Below are 8,913 nucleotides of genomic sequence, written 5' to 3'. Positions count from 1 at the left end.
TCTCTCTCTCTCTCTCTCTCTCTCTCTCTCTCTCTCTCTCTCTCTCTCTCTCTCTCTCTCTCTCTCTCTCTCTCTCTCTCTCTCTCTCTCTCTCTCTCTCTCTCTCTCTCTCTCTCTCTCTCTCTCTCTCTCTCTCTCTCTCTCTCTCTCTCTCTCTCTCTCTCCCCCCCCCCCCCCCCTGTGTGTGTAGTAATGTATGCTCAAACCAACACCAGTGGACGGCTCATCTCTCCCAGGCAGCCACAGGCAATTCTGAATAAGCACTGGGCCAATCTTTGAGATGCACTTTGGGGGCTGCCGCACACATCATGCCTGTCACTGACATCCATCGCACTAACACTTTCACCTGGTTAGAGTGGATGCATTATGGTGTTTCAGAGGATGCATGGCTCTCGACCTTCACCTCTCCTGAATTCGTAAGGGAGTTGCAGCGATGGGACAAGACCGTAACTGCCAATTGGATGTCACACAATTGAGAAGAAAAAGGGGAAAAAGTACAAAATAATTAATATATAATATCATTAAGCTCTGTCAAGTTGTTTGTTGATCATTGTTAGACAGCCATTTTTATGTCTTGCCATCGATTTTCAAGTCGATTTAAGTAAAAACTGAAACCAGTGACTGTAACATTCAATGTCGTCTTGGTAAGCAACTCCAGTGTATATTTGGCCTTGTGTTTTAGGCTATTGTCCTGCTGAAAGGGGAATTTGTCTCCCAGTGTCTGTTGGAAAGCAGAATTTTACCTGTGCTTAGCACTATTCCATTTATTTTTATCCTAAAAAGTCCCTAGTTCTTGCTGATGACAAGCGTACCCATAACATGATGCAGCCACCACCATGCTTGAACATATGAAGAGCGGTACCCAGTGATGTGTTGTGTTGGATTTGGCCCAAACATAAAGCTTTTTTTCAGGACATAAAGTTCATTTCTTTGCACAATTTTTTGCAGTTTTACTTTAATGCTTTATTGCAAACAAGATGCATGTTTTGTAATATTTTTATTCCGTACAGGCTTCCTTGTTTTCATTCTGTCATTCATGTTAATATTGTTGAATAATTACAATGTTGTTGATTCATCCTCAGTATTCTCCTATCACGGCCATTAAACTCTAACTATTTTAAAGTCAATATTGGCCTCATGGTGAAATCCCTGAGCAGTTGGTTTTCTTTCTCTCCAGCAAATGCGTTAGGAAGGACGCCTGTATCTTTGTGGTGTCTGGGTGTATTGATACACCATTCAAAGTGTAGTTAATAATTTCACTATGCTCAAGGGGATATTCAATTTCTGCTTTTTATTTTTACCCACCTAAAAAGGTTCCCTACCTTGCTGGGCATTGGAAAACCACCCTGGTGTTTGCTGTTGAATTTGTGTTTGAAATTCCCTGCTCGACTGAGGGACCTTACTTATAATTGTATGTGTGAGGTACAGAGATGAGGTAAACACTATTATTGTACACAGAGTGAGTCCATGCAACTTATTATGTGACTTGTTAAGCACATTTTTACAGCGGAACTTATTTAGGCGTTCCGTTACAAAGGGGTTAAATACTTACTGACTCAAGATATTTCAGCTTTTCATAAAAAACTGTTTGTAAACATTTCTATAAACATAATTCCACTTTGACATTTATGGGGTAGTGTGTGTGAGCCAGTGACACAAACTCTACATTTTAAATTCAGGCTGTAACACAACAAAATCAGGGATAAGTCAAGGGGTGTGAACACTATCTGAAGGCACTGTATCTCCAGGCTGTCAGACTGTTACATAATCACCACTAGCCAGCTTCCACCTAGTAACCTGTCGTGAACTTAGTCACCATAAAGACTGATGCCCTATGTACAGTTGACATCGGAAGTTAACATATACTTAGATTGGAGTCATAAAAAATTGTTTTTCAACCATTCCACAAATTCTTGTTAATTAACTAAATATAGTTTTGTGAAAATCAAAATAAATCAGCCAAGACCTCAGAAAAAAAATTGTAGACCTCCACAAGTCTGGTTCATCTTTGGGAGTAATTTCCAAATGACTGAAGTAACCACTTTCATCTGTACAAACAATAGTACGCAAGTATAAACACCATGGGACCACGCAGCTGTCATACCACTCAGGAAGGAGACGTGTTCTGTCTCCTAGAGATGAATGTACTTTGGTGCGAAAAGTGCAAATCAATCCCATAACAACAGCAAAGGACCTTGTGAAGATGCTGGAGGAAACAGGTACAAAAGTATCTATACACAGTAAAACGAGTCCTATATCAACATAACCTGAAAGGCCGCTCAGCAAGGAAGATGCCACTGCTCCAAAACCGCCATAAAATAGCCAGACTACGGCTTGCAACTGCACATGGGGACAAAGATCGTACTTTTTTAGAGAAATGTCCTATGGTCTGATGAAACAAAAATAGAACTGTTTGGCCATAATGACCATCATTATATTTGGAGGAAAAAGGGGGACGCTTGCAAGCTGAAGATCATCATCCCAACCATGAAGCTTGGGGGTGGCAGCATCATGTTGTGTTGGTGCTTTGCTGCAGGATAGACTGGTGCACTTCACAAAATAGATGGCATCATGAGGGAGGAAAATTCTGTCGGTATATTGAATCAACATCTCAAGACATCAGTCAGGAAGTTAAAGCTTGGTTGGGAAATGGGTCTTCCAAATGGACAATCACCCCAAGCATACTTGCAAGTAAAGTTGTGGCAAAATGGGTTCAGGACAACAAAGTCAAGGTATTGGAGTGGCCATCACAAAGCACTGACCTCAATTCTATAGAAAATGTGTGGGCAGAACTGAAAAAGCGTGTGTGAGCAAGAAGGCCTACAAACCTGACTCAGTTAGGCTCTGTCAGGAGGAATGGGCCAAAATTCACCCAACTTATTGTGGTAAGCTTGTGGAAAGCTACCAGAAACATTTGACACAAGAAAAACAATTTTAAGGCAATGCAACCAAATACTAATTGAGTGTATGTAAACTTCTGACCCACTGGGAATGTGATAACAGAAATGAAAGCTGAAATAAATCATTAGCGCTACTATTATTCTGACATTTCATATTCTTAAGATAAAGTGGTGATCCTAACTGACCTAAGACAGGGAATTTTTACCAGGATTAAATGTCAGGAATTGTGAAAAACTTAGTTTCAATATATTTAGCATAGGTGTATGTAAACTTCAGACTTGAACTGTATATAATTATACAGACTCTAACATTACTCGTTCTGATATTTCTTTATATTTGGGGATTCGCATGTATTGTTTTCTATTGTTAGGCAATACCGCACTGTTGGAGCTAGAAACATAAGCATTTCGCTGCAGCTGCGATAACATCTGCTAAATACTGTATTTGATTTGATTTGCCACATGGTCAACATAGTCTATCTGTGACTGTTTTTCTTGGGACTGCTACTAGCTTTCAATGCTTTCCTTGTCACGCTATCTTGCTTCTCCCTCAGCTCCTTGTCTGTCTGTCTCACTACTGCTGTGAAGGTTGCTCCTTGCCTCACTACTTATGTGAATGCCTCTCATTGTCTTGCTACTGCTGTGAAGGTCTCACTTTTTCCCATTACTGATGTGAAGGTCTCTCCTTGTCTCACTACTGCTGTAAAAGTATCTTATTGTCTCACTACTGCTGTGAAGGTCTCTCCTTGTCTCACTACTGCTGTGAAGATCTCTCCTTGCCTCACTACTTGCGTGAAATCTTCTCCTTGTCTTACTACTGCTGCAAAGGTCTCTCCTTTTCTCATTACTGATGTGAAGATATTTCATTGTCTCACTACTGCTGTGAAGATCTCCCCTTTTCTTGCTACTGCTGTGAAGGTCTCTCCTTTTCCCATTACTGCTGGGAAGGTCTCTCCTTTCCCATTACTGATGTGAAGGTCTCTCCTGGTCTCACTACTGCTGTGAAGCTCTCTCCTTGTCTCACTACTGCTGTGAAAATCTCTCTTTGTCTCACTGCTGATGTGAAGGCCCCTCCTTGTCTCACTACTGCTGTGAAGGTCTCTCATTGTCACACTACTGCTGTGAAGGTCTCTCCTTGTCTCAATACCTATGTGACGGGCTCTACTTATCTCACTAGTGCTGTGAATGTCTCTCTTTGTCTCACTACTGCTGTGAAGGTCTCTCTTTGTCTCACTACTTCTGTGACGGCCGCTCCTTGTCTCACTAATTCTGTGAAGGTCTCCCCTTTCTCACTACTTCTATGAAGGTCTCTACTTGTCTCACTACTGCTGTGAAGATCTCTCCTTGTCTCACTACTGCTGTGAAAGTCTCTCCATGTCTCACTACTGCTGTGAAAGTCTCTGTCTCACTACTGGTGTGAAGGTCTCTCCTTGTCTCACTACTTCTGTGAAAATCTCTCCTTGTCTCACTACTGCTGTGAAGGTCTCTCCTTGTCTCACTACTGCTGTGAAGGTCTCTCCTTCTCCCACCACTCATAGTCTGCCTGTTACTGTCTTTCCCTAGACTGATCCTAGCCATCCTTCCTCCCTCTTCTTCTTTACTTCTAGTCTAAACTGATCCTAGCCGTCCTTTTCCCTCATCGTATTTACTTCTAGTCTGAACTGATCCTAGCCTTCCTTCCTTCCTCCCTCTTCTTCTTTACTTCTAGTCTGGACTGATCCTAGCCATCCTTCCTCCCTCTTCTTCTTTACTTCTAGTCTGAACTGATCCTAGCCGTCCTTCCTCCCTCTTCTTCTTTACTTCTAGTCTGAACTGATCCTAGCCATCCTTCCTCCCTCTTCTTCTTTACTTCTAGTCTGAACTGATCCTAGCCGTCCTTCCTCCCTCTTCTTCTTTACTACTAGTCTGGACTGATCCTAGCCTTCCTTCCTCCCTCTTCTTCTTTACTTCTAGTCTGGACTGATCCTAGCCTTCCTTCCTCCCTCTTCTTCTTTACTTCTAGTCTGAACTGATCCTAGCCTTCCTTCCTTCCTCCCTCTTCTTCTTTACTTCTAGTCTGGACTGATCCTAGCCGTCCTTCCTCCCTCTTCTTCTTTACTACTAGTCTGGACTGATCCTAGCCTTCCTTCCTCCCTCTTCTTCTTTACTTCTAGTCTGAACTGATCCTAGCCTTCCTTCCTACCTCTTCTTCTTTACTTATAGTCTGGACTGATCCTAGCCTTCCTTCCTCCCTCTTCTTCTTTACTACTAGTCTGGACTGATCCTAGCCTTCCTTCCTCCCTCTTCTTCTTTACTACTAGTCTGGACTGATCCTAGCCGTCCTTCCTCCCTCTTCTTCTTTACTTCTAGTCTGAACTGATCCTAGCCTTCCTTCCTTCCTCTTCTTCTTTACTTCTAGTCTGGACTGATCCTAGCCTTCCTTCCTCCCTCTTCTTCTTTACTTCTAGTCTGGACTGATCCTAGCCTTCCTTCCTCCCTCTTCTTCTTTACTTCTAGTCTGGACTGATCCTAGCCGTCCTTCTTCCCTCTTCTTTTTTACTTCTAGTCTGGACTGATCCTAGCCGTCCTTCCTCCCTCTTCTTTTTTACTTCTAGTCTGGACTGATCCCAGCCGTTCTTCCAGCCTCATCTTCTTCTTCTCCACTTCTACTCTGTCTGTTTTTGTTATTCCATCTCTCTGCTCCTAGCTTGCATATCCCTTCTCAGCTTGGTATGGCTTGGCTCAGCCCTAGACCAGTAGCTGTGAAATATGTCTTCACCAACACTGCCAGTCATACCCACTCTGCAGTCTCCCCAAAGCATTCATTTTAACACTTCAGAATCATCCCTCTTCTAAACTTCTCATTCGTGAAGAAACAGAAATGTAAACTCACTCCTCAGCCAGAAGTACAAAAACATTACTCTATATCAGCCAATATACTGTAGTATCAGCCAGTATACTGTAGTACCAGCCGGTATACTGTAGTATCAGCCAGTATAATATAGTATCAGCCAGTATACAGTCGTATCAGCCAGCTATGGGAAGGTAACCACAGAGATATACAGTAGTATCAGCCTGTATACAGTAATATCAGCCAGCTATGGGAAGGTAACCACAGAGATGTACAGTAGTATCAGCCAGCTACAGGAAGGTAACCACAGAGATATACAGTAGTATCAGCTAGTATACAGTAGTATCAGCCAGCTACAGGAAAGTAACCACAGAGATATACAGTAGTATCAGCTAGTATACAGTAGTATCAGCCAGCTACAGGAAGGTAACCACAGAGATATACAGTAGTATCAGCCTGTATACAGTAGTAGCAGCCAGCTACAGGAAGGTAACCACAGAGATATACAGCACTATTAGCCTGTATACTGTAGTATCAGCCAGTATACTGTAGTATCAGCCAGCTACAGGAAGGTAACCACAGAAATATTCAGTAGTATCAGCCTGTATACTGTAGTATCAGCCAGTATACTGTAGTATCAGCCAGCTACAGGAAGGTAACCACAGAAATATTCAGTAGTATCAGCCTGTATACTGTAGTATCAGCCAGTATACTGTAGTATCAGCCAGCTACAGGAAGGTAACCACAGAGATATTCAGTAGTATTAGCCTGTATACTGTAGTATCAGCCAGTATACTGTAGTATCAGCCAGCTACAGGAAGGTAACCACAGAGATATTCAGTAGTATTAGCCTGTATACTGTAGTATCAGCCAGTATACTGTAGTATCAGCCAGTATACTGTAGTATCAGCCAGCTACAGGAAGGTAACCACAGAGATATTCAGAAGTATCAGCCAGTATACTGTAGTATCAGCCAGCTACAGGAAGGTAACCACAGAGATATTCAGTAGTATTAGCCTGTATACTGTAGTATCAGCCAGTATAATGTAGTATCAGCCAGCTACAGGAAGGTAACCACAGAGATATTCAGTAGTATCAGCCAGTATACTGTAGTATCAGCCAGCTACAGGAAGGTAACCACAGAGATATTCAGTAGTATCAGCCTGTATACTGTAGTATCAGCCAGTATACTGTAGTATCAGCCAGCTACAGGAAGGTAACCACAGAAATATTCAGTAGTATCAGCCTGTATACTGTAGTATCAGCCAGTATACTGTAGTATCAGCCAGCTACAGGAAGGTAACCACAGAAATATTCAGTAGTATCAGCCTGTATACTGTAGTATCAGCCAGTATACTGTAGTATCAGCCAGCTACAGGAAGGTAACCACAGAGATATTCAGTAGTATTAGCCTGTATACTGTAGTATCAGCCAGTATACTGTAGTATCAGCCAGCTACAGGAAGGTAACCACAGAGATATTCAGTAGTATTAGCCTGTATACTGTAGTATCAGCCAGTATACTGTAGTATCAGCCAGTATACTGTAGTATCAGCCAGCTACAGGAAGGTAACCACAGAGATATTCAGAAGTATCAGCCAGTATACTGTAGTATCAGCCAGCTACAGGAAGGTAACCACAGAGATATTCAGTAGTATTAGCCTGTATACTGTAGTATCAGCCAGTATAATGTAGTATCAGCCAGCTACAGGAAGGTAACCACAGAGATATTCAGTAGTATCAGCCAGTATACTGTAGTATCAGCCAGCTACAGGAAGGTAACCACAGAGATATTCAGTAGTATTAGCCAGCTACAGGAAGGTAACCACAGAGATATTCAGTAGTATTAGCCTGTATACTGTAGTATCAGCCAGTATACTGTAGTATCAGCCAGCTACAGGAGATATTCAGTAGTATTAGCCTGTATACTGTAGTATCAGCCAGTATACTGTAGTATTAGCCTGTATACTGTAGCATACAGGAATGGTAACAGTAACTGAAGCCCTGGTTTAAGGAACTGCATTTCACTGCTTGAATATACTATTGTGTTCTCATTCGTATTGTGACTGAGATTGGTGGACTCTTGCTCTCTTGCTTCCTCTCTCTCTCCCTTTTTCTTTTTCTCACACACACTCAGTATCTTTTTTCCCCTGTATATTTCTGTCTCTCATCCTATCACTCACCCTGTCTATCTCTCCCTCACTCTTTCTGTAGCTCTCTCTCTCTCTCTCTCTGTCCCTCTCGAGTGACATTTTGTGATAGATGTCAAACCACGTCTGCCCGGAGCAGAGCGGTGGGGGAGAGAGGGACAGAGAGAGAGAGACATAGCTCTTTAGCCATATTTCCTTTAACAACCTGCCAACCTGCCATGGAATCGATGTCCATGCAGCACAGCCGCAAGCACAAACAAGCTGCTTTTAAACCAAAAGGGAAAAATGAATTACTCAACCATATAGAGAAACAGATAGTAGAAAACATACCATTATCATCAAACTCAGCATCTCAGCAGTCACATTAGTACATTTAGTACATTTATCTCCTCTATTTATGGAACACAGGTGTTAGAAAAGCCAGTGAATAGGCTCCAGCTCTCTCTCTCTTACCTGTCTCTGTGGTGGGCACTCTCTCTCCCTCCGCCGGCTCTAGCCCCTGTCTCTTCTAAACAACCATGCCCTCCTATTTGGGCTTGCTGATGACAAACAGATCAGACTAGTGTCTGGTTCAGGTTAAGGTAGCGATGTTGGGGGAATCAGAATCAGGCGGTCCTCCCAGTAAGCTGGCAAGCGAAACGGCTCTCCACAGCTCTCCCTCTCTCCCAGGTCATCTCAGCCAGCCCCTTTCGGCAGCAGTGACAGAGGCATACAGCGAGCAGAGAGCGGTAGGGGAAGGGACGAGGTGTTTAACGCCAGGAACACCTCCTATACATTTCAGGCTGCAGCCGGTGGTAGGTGGAGGATGTGGCTGCTCTGAATAAGACTCACCGCTTGGCCACTCATGTGGAGTTTCCTCTGGCTCTCGTAGTCTCCCTCTGTGCCGGCTCTTCTCTGCCTGTCTGTCTGTCTGCTTGCCTTCCTGTCTCTTACTGAGACCGCTGCTTGTGGCTGCGATGCAGGGGCTGAGTGAGAGATAGCGTGCGCACAGGAGAGGAAGCAAGAGCACGGGCAGGGAGAGCAGGAAAGACAGA

General features: G+C 43.2%; 1 protein-coding gene across 1 annotated transcript in view; it reads right to left on the bottom strand.

Annotated features, from left to right (window-relative positions):
- LOC139366074 (FERM and PDZ domain-containing protein 3-like) overlaps positions 1-8,370 on the bottom strand; it is a 224,388-nt gene extending 216,018 nt beyond the window's left edge. The window contains exon 1 of the mRNA XM_071103162.1: positions 8,333-8,370. The gene's annotated coding sequence lies outside the window, so the exon portion shown is untranslated. The remainder of the gene's footprint in view (positions 1-8,332) is intronic.
- Positions 8,371-8,913: the final 543 nt, after the last annotated feature.

The sequence above is a fragment of the Oncorhynchus clarkii genome, chromosome 14 (assembly GCF_045791955.1).
Source record: "Oncorhynchus clarkii lewisi isolate Uvic-CL-2024 chromosome 14, UVic_Ocla_1.0, whole genome shotgun sequence".
In the NCBI taxonomy this organism is placed as follows: Eukaryota; Metazoa; Chordata; class Actinopteri; order Salmoniformes; family Salmonidae; genus Oncorhynchus; species Oncorhynchus clarkii.
Note: the sequence above shows the minus strand (reverse complement) of the source record. Positions and strands in the feature narration are given on the sequence as shown.